Here is a 19,434-nt window from a genome sequence, read left to right as displayed (position 1 = left end):
AATGACACTGATAGGGAGTTCAAATTGCATTATAAAAGAAAATACCTTAAATGGCAGCTTGAAACCCCTAGTGGTAATACTCCAAAACTGCCACTAGGGATCAGCAGCACCATTTCGAAAGAAAGCTCTAGAACTGTGGACTTTGCAAATGATTAAGTTGGGGCCACAACATCAACCAAAGAGTGTCAACATACATACATCCTCACCAGAACACCTGGCCTCAGTCACACATGCAGAATACAGACAGCCCCTCTCCACACCCCCCCCTTCCTCCTTCCATTTTGACCTCAGGTGCACACCTCTCCTTCTCTCTCTCATCATCCCCCACTCTGTCCTGGGTCCAACATATCTCCCTCACACCCTCCCTTCAGCCCTGGGTCCAAAACCTCTACTTCTCTCTTCCCTCCACTCCAGGATTGGGCAACCACTTTCTCAACTCCTCTGCCCCCCCAGAAACATAGAAACTAGGGCCACACATTGATAAAATAATTTAATTGTACGATTAATCTTGATTAAAAATTGTAATTGCACAATTAATTGCACAAAGTGCCCCTTCACATTTCCTCCTGTACAGTGCAATATATGGTTAGCTGATGTAAATTCTCAGAACTGGCATATTTCAATTACTAAACTAAAAATAAAATCATTTATCTTATGCTTGTTGTCTGGTGATTTTATCTTTCTAATCATCTTGCTCCCTGTCTCTGGTTCTGCTTCACTTTGCTCCCAGCACAGTTCTGTGCTCTGAACTCTGTTTCAGGGCCTCCTGTTTTTTCACTATTTCTTTTTCTCCTCCTTCACTTGCTGCTCTATATTCATCTTTCACATTCAACTTTCTTCCACTTTTGTTCCTTCTTCTCAAATCTATCTAGTTTCCTTTCATGGGCACCATCTCCTCCCTTCTTGTTCCCTTTCCCTCCCTTCCATAGGTAGCATATCCTCCCATCTCTCTTCTCTTCTCTCCCCTTCCCTTCCTCTCCATGGGCACCATCTCCTCCCCTCTCTCTTCTCTCCCCTTCCCTTCCCTTCCCTCCTCTCCTCTCCATGGGCACCATCTTCTTCCATCTCTCTGCTGCCTCCTTCCTTTCCTCTCTATGGACACCATCTCCTTCAGTCTCTCTTCTCTCCCCTTCCCCTCCTCCCCATGGACACCATCTCCTCCCATCTCTCTGCTCTCCCCTTTCTGCAGATTTGAATAAAGACTTTGTTCAGGAAGACACTCATTGTGAGAGGCCTTTTTTGGATCCACTGTTTGTTCGCTGGTCTTTGTTCTCCTGTGGAGATATCACCTTCTGTGGGTGTTTGCTCCCCTTTCTCTTTCCATGGGCACCCTCTCCTCCTGTTTCTCTGCTGTCCGCTTCCCCTCCTCTCCATGGGCACCATCTCCATCTATCTCTGGCTGCAGGGTCTATGTTGGACAGCCGTGTCCTAACCAAAATAAAGAAGAATGAAAAAGAAATAGAATGGGAGGGGGAACTACAAATCTGACAGGAGGTTTGGAGCTTGCTTGCAGTTACCCAAAGTGTGACCCCCCTCCCCAACCAGCAGACTTGTAGAGGGAAGGAATGTCTAGTGTACTGACATGTCTTGGCATGGGCATTGTATGTACATGCTTATACTAGGACAGTTAAGAAAATGTTCAGCCATGAAAACTTTTATAGGGTTTAATCTTGGGTTTAATCACAGTAACATAGTAAATGGCAGCAGAAAAAGACCTGAATGGTCTATCCAGTTTGCCCAACACTCGCAGTTATTATCAAGTCATGATTAAACCAGCCATGAATGTGATACAAAATACTTGATCATTGTCTCTCTTTGGCATTTCTGGGACACAGACCGTTGAAGTCTGCCCGGCCCTGTCCTTAGGTTCCAATTACTGAAGTGGCTGACAAAGCCCACTCCAGCCTATCCAAATCCATCTTGTCATTTGCGGGACACAGACCATAAAAATCTGCCCGGCACTGTCCTCACATTCCAAATTACTGGAGTTTCTGTCGAAGCCCTCTCCATCCTAAACCGGATTGCCATACACAGGACCCAGGTCGTACAAGCTTGCCCAGCACCGGCCTTAGTTCTTCACAGCCAGCGTCTCCATCTAAAGCGCCACTCGACATGCAAACACACATGCAACCATTTAAGTTTTGTTTTTTATACCATTCATTTCCCAATTACAGATCCTCTGTGTTAATCCTACGCCTTTTTGAATTCTGTCACCGTTTTTTTTTCTCCACCAGTTCTCCTGGGAGGGCATTCCAGGCATCAACTCTGTGAAAAAGGATTTCCTGATGTAGAAGTTATTATAGATCTGAACCTGGTAATGTTACAACTTTTACCCTGACCTACTCCAACTAAACTGTCTTAATCCTTGATTTTTATTTAGATAGCTCTACATCCCTGCAACTCTCTCTCTCTCTCCCAAAATAAGATACTTTAAATTTCTTACAGTTGAGTTGCTTCTAAAGACATATTTACTGAATCATATTTTATTTATTTATTGCATTTGTATCCCACCTTTTCCCACCTATTTGCAGGCTCAAAGTGACTTACAGAGTGTGATTATGACATAGTCATTTCGTGATAGCAGGTACAATTCTTATAGTTTGAATGATGGTAAGAGAAGATAGGCATAGTCGTTTCATGATAACAAGTACAATTATTACTGTGTAAAGATTAGGTAAGGGAGAATAGACGGAAAGTGTTAGGAAAGTGCTAGTTTTAATTAGATTGCATTTTGGGAATTGCCTTTGTATAAAAAACATTCAATAGATATTAATTTGGTAAAGATTTTTTGTTCTCATTTAATTGATTTCACTTTGAGAAACAACTTAAAAACGGATTGCATCTAGTCTCACATACAGAAACCATATCCGAAGTGCAGTCACCCAAACAGCTAAACCGCTTTCGCTCGCATGTTATTTCTTGGCTGGTTTCAGATGTGAAGTTGTTGTCTCTTGATGCAGTTTAAGATTGCACCTCCTTCTTTTTTCTAATCTTTGGGGGGGGGGGGGGGGAGGAGAAAAAGATCTTAATTAAAACAATCCAAGAACCTCTGTGAAGCATCACTGTTTCTCTAAACCACTAATCTCAACAGTCATGGGTACAATCACATTTTGTTTTTTAGTTTCCTGTGATTGATGTTGGCATTCGAGACAGTAGAGATAATGAGGTTAAAGGGGCTTCCTCCTGCCTACCTTTCTCTGCCCTTCTCAACTTCTGTGTCTGGATTATCACACTTCCCCTTTATGGTTTAGCTGGATCTGTCAACTGAGGCATACGGAGTGGATGAATAGCCTAATGCAGGGGTACTCAGACCTGTCCTAGGGGTCCACAGGCCAGTTGGATTTTCAGGATATCCCTAATGAATATGCAGGAGAGAGATTTGCATGCCTGTCACCTTCATTATATTCAAATCTCTCTCCTTCATATTCATTACTAAAAATCCGTACTGAGTTCCCAAATTTCAATCTGATTACAAATATTTATCTGCTTGGGAGGTGGGGCAAGTGCTGAGCAGGCTTCTACGGTCTGTGCCCTGAAAATGGCAGATACAAATCAAGGTAAGGTATACACAAAAAGTAGCACATATGAGTTTATCTTGTTGGGCAGACTGGATGGACCGTGCAGGTCTTTTTCTGCCATCATCTACTATGTTACTATCCTGCTTATTTTTGAAAGGAGAAAAATGCCCATGTTCGGGAGATGGGCGTCCGTTTCCAGTGTGCGGCCAAATCGGTATAATCGAAAGCCGATTTTGGTTGTCTTCAACTGCACTCCGTCGCGGGAACGAATAAAGTTGACGGAGGCGTGGTGAAGGCGGGACTGGGGCGTGGTTATCGGCCGAGCAGAGATGGGCGCGCTCGGCCGATAATGGAAAAAAGAAAGGCATTTTTAGTGAGAATTTAGGACACTTTTTTTGGACCCTTTTTTCTCACGAACAGGTCCCAAAAAAGTGGCCTAAATAACCAGATGACCACCGGAGGGAATCGGGAAGCACCTCCCCTGACTCCCCCAGTGGTCACTAACCCCCTCCCACCAAAAAAAAACCCACTTGCAAAAACCTTATTTCCCAGCCTCTATGCCACCCTCAAATTCTGTAACCAACCTCCATGCAAGCAGAATGTGTTCGATCCTCTCACAGCCTTTCCCTGGGTCAGATGTGGCTCTCGGGTGCACTGCAGGGTCACATCAGCATTGCATTGTGGTGGGTGTAGGGTATTGGGCTCCGTGATTTCACTAGCTTGTGTTACAGTCTCACGATGTTGGTAGTTGGTAGGCTCTTCGCCCATGGTGCTTTTCCCTCTGCTTACTGGGTCAGAGTGTGCCCTGTTTTGTTTCCGGTAGTCCACGAGGTAGTGGCCATTTTTGTAAGTCCGTTTTAGATCCCTTTCGTGTGTTAGCCACATTACAGAACTTAGTTCTTACCTTGAATGTTGCTGAAAGAGGGCATTGTACACCATTCTGCCAGCTCTGAGCTACTGCTAATCTTAGTACCAGGGAGACTCGTTGCCAGTGGGGCACAACCTCTGATCTGCAGTTAACTGTGAGTAAACGCGGTTATTGAAATAAAGGACGTTTTCAGCGAGATTAGTCTTACGGTGTGAACTGCTGTGTCAAGGTTATACAGCAGCATCAAGTCCTGTCCCTGGAGCAGTTTTAGTGGGTAATGCAGTGCACTTCAGGCAGGCGGACCCAGGCCCATCCCCCCCTACCTGTACCACTTGTGGTGGTAAATGGGAGCCCTCTAACCCCCCCAAAAAACCACTGTACCCACATGTAGGTGCCCCCCTTCACCATTAAGTGCTATGGTAATGGTGTTGAGTGTGGGGAGTGGGTTTGGGGGGGGGGGATTTGGGGGTCTCAGCACCCAAGGTAAAGGTGCTATGCACCTGGGAGGTAATTTAATGTTTTTTCCTATTTTTTAAAAGTGCCCCCTAGGGTGCCCGGTTGGTGTCCTGGCATGTGAGAGGGACCATTGCACTATGAATCCTGGCCCCCCCACGACCCAAAGCCTTGGATTTGGTCATTTTTGAGCTGGGACGCTTCGGTTTCGATTATCGCTGAAAAACGAAAACACCCAGCTCAAACAAACGCCCACATCTCAAAAACGCCCACATCCAATGCATTTCTCTCCTCCCGGTTGAGGTATAAATCCAGATTCCTGCCACACCCTACACAAATGTGTTTTGCCGTAGTGCATCGTCAGGGGTAGTGACTTTAACTTGCTTATTTCTGTGTTTTAATTATACATGCTGACTGGCCCTGGAGGAACCCTCGCTGGGATGTTTAATAAAGTAGATTGACACTATATATATCTATATAAATAATTCTCACCTCCAACATTCAGTGAAGCACTGAATCTACTGTTCCTAGGGTAGGCTGTCAGTACCACTCACCCTCCTAGGCTGTCACCACCACTCACCCTCACTCAGCAGACACGCCCTCAGCCACGCCCCTTCCGGACATAATTCACAACCCCAACATTCTAATGAAGCAACATTTTCCAACTCCAACTTCCGTCATGGTGTAGATTTGTACAGCGCTGCATAACCCTAGTAGTGCTCTAGAAATGTTAAGTAGTAGTAGTAGTAGTAGTAGATCGCAGTGGAACCATGACTGCCCCGCCCTTGCGTACAACATCATGATGTCGAGGGCGGAGCCACGGAGGACCAATCAAACAGCACCCACAATGCTAAGCTACCGAACGAGTCGACACACACCAATACCTTACACACGCAAGAAGCACCGATCGAGGACCTCCAATAATGCAAGGATACGGGACCACACGGTGTCGGTATGTCACTCACCCCCCCCCGAACATCGCTAAAACAACAAAACCTCGCTAGCGCCCGTTTCATTGCTCTCCAAAACGGGCCAATTTTACTAGTATAAATATATTATCAAAACAAGATGGCCGGCCATCTTTCGTTTCGATAATACGGTTGGGGCCGGCCAAATCTCAATATTTGGGCCGCCCTTAGAGATGGCCGCCATTGGTTTTCACTGATAATGGAAACTAATGGCGGCTATCTCAAACCCGGTCAAATCCAAGCCATTTGGTCATGGGAGGAGCCAGCATTTGTAGTGCACTGGTCCCCTCTCACATGCCAGGACACCAACCGGGCACCCTAGGAGGTACTGCAGTGGACTTCACAAATTGCTCCCAGGTGCATAGCTCCCTTACCTTGGGTGCTGAGGCCCCCAAAACCCACTCCCCACAACTGTACACTACTACCATAGCCCTTAGGGATGAAGGGGGGCACCTACATGTGGGTACAGTGGGTTTCGGGTGGGTTTTGGAGGGCTCCCATTTACCACCACAAATGTAACAGGTAGAGGGGGATGGGCTTGGGTCCGCCTGCCTGAAGTGCACTGCAGTTCCCACTAAAAACTGCTCCAGGGACCTGCATAGTGCTGTGATGGAGCTGGGTATGACATTTGAGGCTGGCAAAAAAATGTTTTTAATTTTTTTTTTTTGGGTGGGAGGGGGTTGGTGACCACTGGAGGAGTAAGGGGAGGTGATCCCCGATTCCCTCCGGTGGTCATCTGGTCAGTTTGGTCACCTTTTTCGAGGCTTGGTCGTGAACAAAAAGGGACCAAGTAAAGCCGGCCAAATGCTCATCAGGGCCGGCCTTCTTTTTTCCATTATCGGCCGAGGCCGGCCATCTGTTAACCACGCCCCCATCCCGCCTTCGGTACACTGCTGACACGCCCTCTTGAACTTTGGCTGGCCCTGTGACGGAAAGCAGTTGAAGCCGGCCAAAATCGGCTTTCGATTATACCAATTTGGCCGGCTCCAGGAGAAGGCCGGCCATCTCCTGATTTGTGTCGGAAGATGGGCGCCCTTCTCCTTCGAAAATAAGCAGGATAGGGTCAGATTCTATAAATGATGTCTAAAAATAGACACTTCCAAAAAAGTGCTTAGCACTATTCTATAAACTGCACCTAAAATTTGGCGCAATTTATACAATAGCGTATAGGGCTGGGGAAAGCACCTACATTTATATGCAGCCATTTACACCACTGAAAATCTGGTGTAAATACCCATGCCTAATTGTAGGCATGTTCCCCTGAATTCTACAACCACACATGTACATTTGAGGAATGCCCCTGACATGCCCACTATCCTCCCATGGCCATGCCCCCTTTTCAGCTATGCTCATTGGAATATACGCTTGCCTCTTTTCATAGGAACCAACTTTTCAAAATTATTGCGGGTGCTAAGCCCAGTGCAAATAACCCTTCCTTGGACACATACAAGGAATTTTCTCAATATTAGCGGTATTCAAGCACTCACAGAGTCGGCTCCTATGCCTCTTTCTAGAATACACCTAAAAAGATGTGTGTGTAGATTCCAATTATTGACAATTATTGCTGATAATAGGTTGTTATCAGCCAATTATCATCACTGATGGGCTCATTACTCAACTAAGCTGCATGCATAAATTGGGCATGCACCCAATTTAACGTGCACAACTTACCATGCCTTATATATAATTCAGGGGATAGTGCATAACTGCCCGGGGGTTGTTCACATGGGCAGAGCATGGGAGGGGTATGGTCAGGGCTCCCACTTATGTGCATAACTTACAAAATAAGCATTTAGCTGCCTGCAGATATGCCAGTTCTATGACTGGTGTAACTGGGGTAATTAAATGTTAGGCGCTCTAATACCAGGTTACGCTAATATTCTATAATGGAATGTGAGCGCCCAGATCTTGTTAAAGAAAAGGCTTTCACTACGCAGCATCGGGACACCTAAATGGTGGCATCCAGTTTTAAAATTGCCTCCTATGTGTATGCACAGTGCATACACACTAACTGTACAGGTGACAACACACAGTAAAGGACCACAAGCTAACTACAATGCACAGTCCATCCCTATTCCTCCCCCCCCCCCCCCCCATAACCCTCTTTCCTGCCCTATAACACACTATGCACTCTTTCTTGATAGTGTGCAGTACTATCGGTGAACTACATTTGTTTCAAATGATGGCCCATTCCTAGCTTTTATCTTAGCCTGGTTACTGAAATGTACATAAATTTGAACATACACTAAAGTAGTCAGCTAATTTTTCAGTATAACCTCAACCTCACTGTGCGTGTGCCCTGCTCACTGACTTATGTAATACCAAAAGAATGTTAGTCACTTCCTTTCAGGATTATACAGAAAATTAATTTGTCATTAGGTGCTTGTAAATAACTTGGTGATTTTTATTGGACTTCCTGAGCCCATTGTACACCTTACAGATGTGGAGCAGTATACAAGCAGTACACTAGCCACTGGATTCTGTACAGGTTGCCCAAAGTTGAGCACAGATTGCAGATCTCCACATAGGCTAATTATCTAATTAGGTGATAACAATTATTGGTGTTAATAAGCAGTTAATTGGCAATAATTTGGGATTATGTGTGGATCTGCCTTATGCACTATTCTGTAACATGTGTGCCTAAATTTCATAATGCACAACTCTAGAGGAGGAGAGTTCCCAGATTTTGGGCGTAATGTTATAGAATACCTGCATTTACACGCTTAACTGCCATTAGTTGGGGCAGAAACATTTGCACCAGCCTTTGGCAGGTGTGGATGCTTACACCCAAGGTTGGGTGCAAAATATGTGCTTGGCTAGTATTCTGTAAGGGCCATTCCATGCAGAGCACCGTTTACAGAATACTAGTTTAGCACAGATCATTTGGATACCTAACATTGGGTACTATTTATTGAATTCCTCCCCTGGATGTTTAACTTATTCAGTACCAGCTGTTTTACCTCATTTAGGGGGTCTTTTACTAAAGCTTAGCTTGAGTTATCTGCAGCAGGGTCCATTTTATTCCTATGGGCCCTGTTGCAGATAACTCGAGCTAAGCTTTAGTAAAAGAGCCCCTTAGGGGTCATGCAGGGTCATGCACTTGGGTCGCAAAAATCCAAGGGAACGGTACAGTATATGGGGTGTAGTGCTTCAGTGTGCGAAGGAAGAGCGGGACTTGGGGGTGATTGTGTCTGACGACCTTAAAGTTTTCAAGCAGGTAGAAAAAGCGATGGCCAAAGCCAGAAGGATGCTTGGGTGCATAAAGAGAGGCATGACCAGCAGGAAAAAGGAGGTGATAGTGCCGTTGTATAAGTCTCTGGTGAGGCCTCATTTGGAGTACTGCATGCAGTTCTGGAGACCGCACCTACGGAAAGATATAAACAGGATGGAGTCGGTCCAGAGGGCAGCTACGAAATTAGTAAGCGGTCTTGAATGCAAGAAATTATAGGGACAGGCTTATGAACCTCAACATGCATACGCTAGAAGAGAGGAGGGAGAGAGGAGACATGATAGAGATGTTTAAATATCTCAAGGGCATTTATGTACAGCAAGAGAGCCTTTTTCAAATGAAGGAGAGCTCTGGAATGAGGGGGCATACGACAAAGTTAAGAGGGAATAGGTTTAGGAGTAACCTAAGGAAGTATTATTTCACAGAAAGGGTGGTGGAGGTGTGGAATGGCCTCCCGGTGGAGGTGGTGGAGTCGAGGAGTGTTCCAGAGTTTAAAAAGGCATGGGATAAGCATGTGGGATCGCTTAGGAACAGGAAGAATTAGGGGTTACAGAGGATGGGCAGACTGGATGGGTCATATGGCCTTTATCTGCTGTCATGTTTCTACTAGATATTTTGTGTGAAAATTACTACACAGAAAATATGAAGAACTTGGGGAAGGGGGCATTCATTCTGTAAAATGCTATTCTATGAGTTTATCTTCTTGGGCAGACTGGATGAACCATACAGGTCTTTATCTGCTGACATCTACTATGTTACTATATGCAGTTAGCCGATGAATGTGCTATACCAGTGTGGTTACAGTTGCAGGGATCATGAAGTAACAGTAAATGTGTGCCAATTTACACACTAAAGGCCTAGATTTAGTGGAGTGGAGTGGAGGAGTGGCCTAGTGGTTAGGGTGGTGGACCTTGGTCCTGAGGAACTGAGTTCAATTCCCACTTCAGACACAGGCAACTCCTTGTGACTCTGGGCAAGTCACTTAACCCTCCATTGCCCCATGTAAGCCGCATTGAGCCTGCCATGAGTGGGAAAGCGTGGTGTATAAATATTAAAAAAAAAATGGTGCTCAAAATTTGTCACTGAAAAAAAAAATCAGCCCTTTACAGAATTATGCATAGCGCAGATTCCACGTCTAACTTTAGGCTCCAGACTTACGCCTGCTGAAACCTGATGTACACACTGGTGCCCAAGTTAGGTGCGCTGAGGCTGTATTCTGTAACTACATGTGCAACTTTTCGGAATGCTCCTGACACGCCCATGGCTGCACCCTCTTTGAGCTACACACCATAGTAGAGTTAGGTGCCATACCTTATAAAATAGTGCGCAGCCAGATGTACGCACAAATTTTAATGAGTGCCAATTAACATCAATTGGTTGTTAGCACCAAATTATTGATGTTAATTGGCTCATTACTCAGTTCATTGTACATGCACAAATTTGGACATGCAATTCTGAGCACTGTTATGTACCATATATATATATATTGTAAAGTGGATCCTCTTTTCTCAGCGGTTGCAGCTCTCCACAACCTGAAGACACCTTCCAGTACTGCTCCTTTTTCCCTCAGAACAATGAAGCTTTTTATTGCCTAGGAGGGGCTTCCCTCCTTCACTCAGTTGTGGCACCCAAAACACAAAACAAAGCACAGTTATCGTTCACCTTTTTTCAGCCGGTTAGTTGCCCAGTCCCGGCTTCCACAACTGCTTCCTCTCCCTCCCTCCTGGGGAAGAGTAGCAGCAAATAATAAAAAAAAAGAAAAAAAAATACCCTGTTCAGTGTAGCGGGGTTTTCCAAAACACAGTTCAGTTCTAGCCAAGCTTCAAAACACAGCTCAGTTTAGCCAGGCTTTCAAAACACAGTTCAGTTCTAGCCAAGCTTCAAAAACATAGCTCAGTCCAGCTAGGCTTTCAAAAAAAACAGCTCAGTTTAGCCAGGCTTTCAAAACACAGTTCAGTTCTAGCCAAGCTTCAAAACACAGCTCAGTTTAGCCAGGCTTTCAAAATACAGTTCAGTTCTAGCCAAGCTTGCAAAACACACAGTAATGGCTTTTCGCGGGCTCAAAGCCTAGGGTCCCACCCTCTTGGTCAGTCATACTCCTACCTGACCTCCTCCCGCATGACCCGGCTTGGCCCCGCTACTTCCTTGGCTTTCGCTGAGCCAGAGCTGAAAAGTCCATCGGCTCTTCCAAGGTGTTCTCCGATTCAGTCAACTCCATAGGGCAAGGCTCACTCTCTGCCCCTCTCTCCTCAGGAGCCCAATCCATATTCTCCTCGCCCCGCCCTTCTCCCAGCTGCTCACCCTTTCTTTCATTAAAGCTCTTTGGTGGCTCTTCTTTCTCCACCCACCTATTCCACCACCTCTTTCACCAGGTTGGAGAATCAGCCTTATTCCTTCCCCTGCGGCCCTCCTCTGGAGACCTCTGGGAATGCACATAGTTTCTTTTATCCCCGGTCTCCCTTGGGGCATGCTGGGAGTTGTAGTTCTTTATTTCTAGGTTTTTCCTGGGGAATGCCTGCCTATAACGGGGGTATTCTGGCCTATCCCAGGGTTCCTTTGGGGCCTGTCCTACATACTCTTTACAATATATATATATATATATATATATATATATTGTTGTTTCTGGCTCACAGCTTTTGACTTTGGGATAAAGATTGAGCTATTTTTCTAACCACTAAGGTGCCACGTTCAGTCAGTTAGGGGGTCCTTTACTAAAGCTTAGCTCAAGTTATCTGCAGCAGGGCCCATTTTACTCCTATAGGCCCTGCTGCAGATAACTTGAGCTAAACTTTAGTAAAAGACCCCTAAGTGAATTACCGGTCTACTTATCACTTTTCATCTATGTTTTTATATTCATTTTTTATTATTTATGAGGTTATTTAGTAGCCCTGTTGTTTGTTTTTATCTTTTATAGTTTTATATGATGGAAAATACCAAATAGAACATCCAGTTTTTTAGCAGTGAAGATTACAATATAAGTATGTATCCTATATTTACCCCATTATAGATGTTTGTTTTTAAGATATTATATTTTCTGTTCGCTTTATTAGATATAACATGTTTTCATAGTTTTGCTTTTAAGATTCGTTTTTTAAGTCAGAGTGATATTTGTTATCACTTTATTAATATATCATATACATGTGTATGCTATTCATATAGATATGGTTATTTGCACTCTGTTCGACATGTCATGGTATTACATTATATTAAGTATACAAACAAAAAAAGCAACACTGGGCCTTCAAGACTGGGACAACTGAAGTTCTTTATTGACAGGTGACCCGACACGGGCCGTGTTTCAGCGCAAATCAACGCCTGCCTCAGGGGTCAAAGTGTGGTTCTGTAGTATACAAGTTGTATAAGTTCGTTGCCCCAAATATGAAATGATAGTTATAAATCGCCGCACTTGCGAAGGTAGAGCTCAGTGAAGAGCCTTCTCACTGAGCTCTACCTTCGCAAGTGCGGCGATTTATAATTATCATTTCATATTTGGGGCAACGAACTTATACAACTTGTATACTACAGAACCACACTTTGACCCCTGAGGCAGGCGTTGATTTGCGCCGAAACACGGCCCGTGTCGGGTCACCTGTCAATAAAGAACTTCAGTTGTCCCAGTCTTGAAGGCCCAGTGTTGCTTTTTTTGTTTGTATACTTTCTATGCATGCTGTTTTACCCTCTCTATTTGTTCTATTATTACATTACTAGTAAAAAAGGCCCGTTTCGGAAACAAATGAAACGGGCGCTAGCAAGCATTAGTATGTGTGTGTGTGTGAGACAGTAATTTTGTATGGGTGTGAGAGTCACAGGAGGGGGTGGGGGTGGGGAACTGTGAGCGTACATGAGAGTGTGCGTGTGTGTATGTGGGGGGGGGGGGCAGTGGGTCTCTGTGATGCGCGTTGCAGGCAGCAGCAGTGCATTTTTGTAAGGGTTCAATAGTAATTGTTGTGTTTTGAGTGTGTGTCTGTGATATGTGATAGGGTTTTTTTTTTTTGTGTCTGTAGGGCAGTGACACAGTATGTGTGAGAGTGAGTGTAAGAGTGTATTTCTGAAACAGTGAGAGAGTGTGGCAGGCACCCACATATGTCTGTGAGTGTAAGTGAGTATGTTTGAAAGAGTGAGAGAGCGTGGCAGGCAGCAACAGTACTTTTTTGTAAGGCTTCAAGTTTTTTTTTTTTTTTAGTCAGCCTTCCGCCATTTCCATCCATGTTACTCTGCCCTTCCATTTCCGTGCACCGGACAGCTGACTTGAAGGCAGTGATTGTTGTTGTGTGGTTCCGTTTGCTGTGGGGGGGAGGGGTTGTGGGTTGGAGGGGTGTGCTTTTAGCGTTCCTATGCCTCCTGTCATTGTACCTTCCGCCGTTGATGTGTTTAGGTTCGTGATGGTGCTGTGTGTTTTTGCTATCGTTTGTGCTGAAGGCTGCCTTTTGATTTTTGGTTGGGGGGGTGGGGGGGTTGAAGTTGTAGGCAACTTGTTCGATGTGCCGGAGACGTCGGGATAGTGGTTGTTTCCTGGAAGTGTGTTTCTTATAGAGGCAGCACATACCTGCAGCAGGAGCATGGGCATCAGAATAGTAATCTCCCAGGTGAGTGATTCTACTCGCTGAGTGTCAGTGCTCCGCCCTCGACGTCATGACATTGTGACGCGAGGGCGGGGCACACACTCATGTTGGAGCAGCGATCTACACCATGACGGAAGTTGGAGATTTGCGATTTGGCTTCATTAGAACGTTGGGGTTGTGAATTATGTCCGGAAGGGGCATGGCTGAGGGCAGGTCTATGACTGAGGGTGAGTGGTGGTGCTAACAGCCTAGGAGGGTGAGTGGTGCTGACAGCCTAGCCTAGGAACAGTAGATTCAGTGCTTCACTGAACATTGGAGGTGAGAATTATTTATATAGATATTATCCAATTTTATACATTGTATTTTTAGTTGTTATGTTTTTATATTTGTAATTTTGTTTATTATTTATTATTTTGTAGCCCCTGACGCAGCCCTTCTGGGTGAAACACAGCCTGTGTGTCAGACTTGTGAGTTCTTGTACCAAGTAGAGCGCTGCTAAGCCCGGTACTCGGACCAGGTTCTGTTTGGCGGCCGGACACCCCCGGGTTTCACCTGCGCTGACCACCGTTCCCCAGAGGTTGAGCCCCTAGGTGTGGACAGCCTGCAGGACTTATGAGATGGAGCTGGAAGCGGGGTGGTGAACGTATCGGCCAGGCAGGCAGCAGGCAGGGGAGTAATCCAGGAACCGACAATGTCAATAGGCAGGTAGAAGGCAGGGGAGTAATCCAGGAACAGGCAATGTCAATAGGCAGGCAGGGGAGTAATCCAGGTATAGGCAAAGTCAATAGGCAAACAACAGGCAAGAGAGTAATCCAGGTACAAGCAAAGTCAGCAACGAGGGACAAAGTAGAGAAGAAGCAAACTACAGAGCAAGTAAAACCTACCAAAGTAGAAGCTGAAGCATTGAGGCAGGGAAGGGTTCCACAGAAATAGTACTGGCATCAGGCATTCACTGGAAACAGTTGAGAAGGAGAGTAAGGGAAGCAGCCAGGCATCCAATAGGGAAAGAGCAGAGGAGGCAAAGGAGAGCCCATAGGTTAAGGGCTGAGAGATGAACAGCCAGGACACCAGTCACGGGGATCCAATCCCCATGGAGCAAGGAGGCGGGACAGAGAGCCCATAGGTTAAGGGCTGAGAGATGGACAACCAGAGCACCAGTCACGGGGATCCAACTCCCATGGAGCAAGGAGGCAGGGCAGAGATGCTGTGAAGGGAACCCTGGCCCTACACTGATGGAGAGAGTGCCATTACCGGCAAGGTGAGGGGCGTGACTCTGTCAGGCATTGCACTAGGTTGAAATTCTACAATAAAGATTTATTTGTATCTCTTTGATCTGCTCTGTTTGTTTCCACACCATATATAGACAGAGCTGCCAAGGGGTCCCAATTTTTGAGAGGGAGATTTTAGTATACGCCCACAGCCCAGCCCCACATTGTATTGGCTCCGCCCACTATACATGGCTCCGCCCCTAGCACACCTCAAACCCACGGCCATTTCAGAAAATAATTTATTTAATAGCCTAACACCCTTTTCAATTAGCTTTCAGAGGCCAAAACCTCCTGCCTCAGGTCAGTATAATGCTGTTATGGTATCCTCCCCTGACCCGAGGAAGGAAGTATTGGTCTCTGGAACTTTATTAACACAGGTACCATATTACTTTATCCTAAATTAAAAATAATTTTTTTTCTTTACATTTGTTGTATGGCCATTTACTTTTTTCTAATTGTGTTGCTCCCAGTCTCTTGATTCTGCTTTCCTTCGTTTTCGCTTAACTCTTTTGCCAGGGTTTCCTGGCCATTTGTCATTTTTCTCTCCTTTTTCTTTGCTTTCTTCAATATTTTCCTGCCTCTCTCTCTCTGTCCAGATTTAATTCATTCTTACTATCCATTCTTTAATTGCCTTCTTTTTACTTCATCTATCTATGGCTTTTCATCTTTTCCTCACCCTTGTTCTCCCCGTGCCCCTTCCTCTTATTCTCCAGTCTTTTACTACTCCCCTTTTCCATCCAGCAGCCCTCCTCTTTCTCTCCCCATCCTTTCAGTGTCTCCCCCAGCAGCGGCTGCTACAAAAAGAAAATGAGCTAATTAAACCCCCACCTGCCAAACCGGGGGTCCTGGAGCCAATTTGGGAGGCCCAGGCTCCCATGGCCCCCATAGCTACACCGCTGAACCCAACAAGCTACTATGTTAACTTAGGATAGCCTTTTTTTGTCCTAAATTAACCAGATAATCATCCAGTTACCACCACTGAGTATCAGCAAAGCCTCGGTTCACTCTCAGCCCTGTATTGCTCAGATTGTGCTCCAGTGGTCACAGATGATATTCACCAGCACTGTCCAGTTAAATTGCCACTGGATATCAGCACCTGGTCCAGTCAATGCTAATCAACCCCAGGTAAAAGCCTCTTCAACCCAGTTAACTACTGAACAGTGAATCCTGCATTACTAGAGGCTGTGACATGAGCAAATAAAACCATTCAAATGGCTATGAAAATATGGCTCTTCGATAAGAGCTCAATCCAATTCCACATGCTGCAAAAAATGATGCAGAAGTGGCAGTGTTTGTGAATCGAGTTTCTGCTTCCAATCATTCAGAATATTGGTAAAACAGAGGTTCAGTGTGCAGTGGCGGCCAAAAAGCAAACAGGATGCCCCTAATTATAGGAAATGGATGGTAAATAAGAACAAGAATACTATAATGCCTCTATATCACTCCATGGTGCGACCTCACCTTGAGTATTGCATCAGTTCTGGTTGCCGTATCTCAAAAAAGATATAGCAGAATTAGAAAAGGTTCAAAGATGAGCAACCAAAATGATAAAGGGGATGAAACTCCTCTCATATGAGGAAAGGCTAAAGAGGTTAGGGCTCTTCAGCATGGACAAGAGACGGCTGAGGGGGAGATACGATTGAGGTCTACAAAATCCTGAGTCATGTAGAAGGAGTAGAAGTGAACTGATTTTTAATGAACATAAGTAATGCCATCCTGGGACAGACTGAAGGTCCATCAAGCCCAGCATCCTGTTTCCAGCAGTGGCCAATCCAGGTTACAAGTACCCGGCAAGATCCCAAAACAGTGCAATACATTTTATCCACTGCTTATCCTAGAAAAAAAAGCAGTGGAATTTCCCATCCATTTTAATAATGGCTTATAGACTTTTCTTTTAGGAAGCTATCCAAACCTTTTTTTAAACCCCGCTAAGCTAACTGCTTTTACTACATTCTATGGCAAAGAATTCCAGAGTTTAGTTACACTTTGAGTGAAGAAATATTTTCTCTGATTCATCTTAAATTTACTACTTTGTAGCTTCATTGCGTGCCCCCTAGTCCTAGTATTTTTGGAAAGTGTAAACAAGTGATTCATGTCTACCCATCCACTCCACTCATTATTTTATAGACCTCCATCATATCTCCCCTCAGCCGTCTTTTCTCCAAGCTGAAGAGCCCTAGCTGCTTTAACCTTTCCTCATAGGGAAGTCGTCCCATCCCCTTTATCATTTTCATTGCCTTTCTCTGTACCTTTTCTAATTCCACTATATCTTTTTTGAGATGCGGTGACCAGAATTGCACACAATATTCAAGGTGGGATCTTCTAAAAACACATTTCGATCAGCAGCAGAGAGATGTGTTTTTAGAAGAACATTTTGGGATACTCATTTCCAATTTAAAAGAATATTGGTTTGACCCCTGAGGCAGGCGCTTCTCCGCGCCAAAATACAGCCCATTTCAGGTCCATTTCATTAAAGATTGTACCATTGTTCCAATCTTGGAGGCCCTTTTGTGCTTTTTCTTGCTGTTTTGGTTTCTGTACTTTTGGACTCTCTCTTTTGCTATTCTGTATTTTAACCACACTATTGTTAAACCAAAACAGTTCTTAAACCAGGTCTCATGACATTTCAACCTGTTGCACAGGCTGAATATCCATTTTGTCTTTCATTATTTTGTGGCTGGCTTGCAACACAAGGGGGTGGAGTGGATGCTGGGTTGGGAGGGGGAGGATGGTGAGATGGAGGGATTCTCAAAGGCTTATAATTGATGGGAATTTCACCTGTTGCTTGGCTGAGGGCATGCACTGCAGGCAGCAGAGGTCAGTTTCTTAAGTGGGATCAAATAAAAATGACAGGCGTAGGTTTGCCCATAAAAGGCGCTCTTTGAGGCCGATGAAAATGCAGTTCATTTTCTTTTCCCAGTCAGATGCTGTGGAACAAGGGGCTATGAGAATAGGACTCTGAACAGCTCTTGCTGGAGGGTCGCCAACAGAGGCCGCCCAGTCTTTTTTCACAGGACCTCTAGCTGCCAGTGCTAACCCACAGGCAGCTTCAGTTGCAGCCGCTATGCTGTCTACAAGGGCTTACTTCTCCAGTTCCACGCCCCATGTCTCTCAGAGCTGTCTGTTCAGCAGCACATGGGCTCTGCCAAACCAGCTGCCTCCTGAAAGGATAAAGCATGGGATCAGAAACAGGAAGAGATACCCACAGACAGGCAAGATGTTGAAAAAATGACATTTTCTAGCACTCCCATCACCCCAGCTCCCCTGATTTCTCCCTCCCTTCACTTAAAAAAAAAGCTGATAAAAGAAAATCCTTCAGCCCGTTTATTTTTGCCTTCACATTCATCCGAACTTACAGCCAGATGCACTAACTCCACGGAAAGAGCCCTTCCCTTACCGATCCCTTAGCGAATCGGTACAAAACGGGCATGCATGAAGCAAATTGCATGCAAATGAGCTGCTCACTGTTAGCTCGTTTGCACGCGATTTTCTTTCTAAGGAGGGGAAGCCAGTTGGCCAGCTGAGCATGCGCAGAGCAGTCAATCGTTATGCTGGCTGCTCTGCGCATGCCAAAGACGGCTTCATACACGTCACTCTAAAAAAAAAAAGGACGTTCCTGACGAGCACTTGGACGTTTTTTTCTTCAAATTTTGTGATGGGCGTCCTTTTTGTACGTGTTTTTCTTACATGCCCGAAATGACCACCGCCGGAGAGAATCGGGGATCGGGACGTGCGAGGACGCCTATATCAAAACTATTTGGACATCCCTTTCGATTATGCCCCTCCAGGCCTCTCTCAGCCAATCACAGTGCGTTTAGCTGTCACTGGTGTTTAACATTTAGAAAATCTATTATGAATGAGAAATTGTACATGAAGCAAAGAGAAAGTTAATGGTAAATAGAGTAGTAACCAATTCAGGTAATAATTAGTTGTTTGAGATAACGGTTGTTTTTTATGAGGGTTTGTATGAATAGGAACAATTTGAGGATTTTGTGGAATCTAGTGCATTCCTGTATATTTCTTATTTTGGGTGGTAAGGAGTTCCACCATTTTGTTCTTAGGTAAATGAAGTCTGCAGAGTGGACAGTTTTGTAGATCACTTTTTTGCAATTTGGGAGGTGTTGTCTGAAATAGTTTCTTGCCTCATAATTTAGCGTTTCTTTGAGATAAGTTTATTAATGGTACCGTATAGTCTGGAGCTGTGCCATTTAGTATTTGAAAGATAAAGGTACATAATTTGACAGTGATTCTCACTTTGATAGGAAGCCAGTGTAATTTGATTAATAAAGGTAAGGCACTTTGTTGGGACAATAGATAAACTGAAACCTGTGGGACATTTTAAATGTGGCCACAGTAAAACCTGTCAAATTACCCTGTTGACTAGAGTTTGTAAATCCCTGTGTAGATGGACAAATAAGCAGCACTCCTGTACAATTTGTACTTCTCCTTGTAGCAAATTATATGTATTTGAAATGACCTGGCAATTGCGAGAGAAGGATGGCAGAGCATTGAAGTTGTTTAAATAAAAAAAAAAAAAAGCACCGAGGCGCCAATCATTGCACATTGTT

This window comes from Microcaecilia unicolor, chromosome 3 (assembly GCF_901765095.1).
Source record: "Microcaecilia unicolor chromosome 3, aMicUni1.1, whole genome shotgun sequence".
Lineage (NCBI taxonomy): Eukaryota > Metazoa > Chordata > Amphibia > Gymnophiona > Siphonopidae > Microcaecilia > Microcaecilia unicolor.
This window is presented reverse-complemented; position numbering follows the sequence as displayed.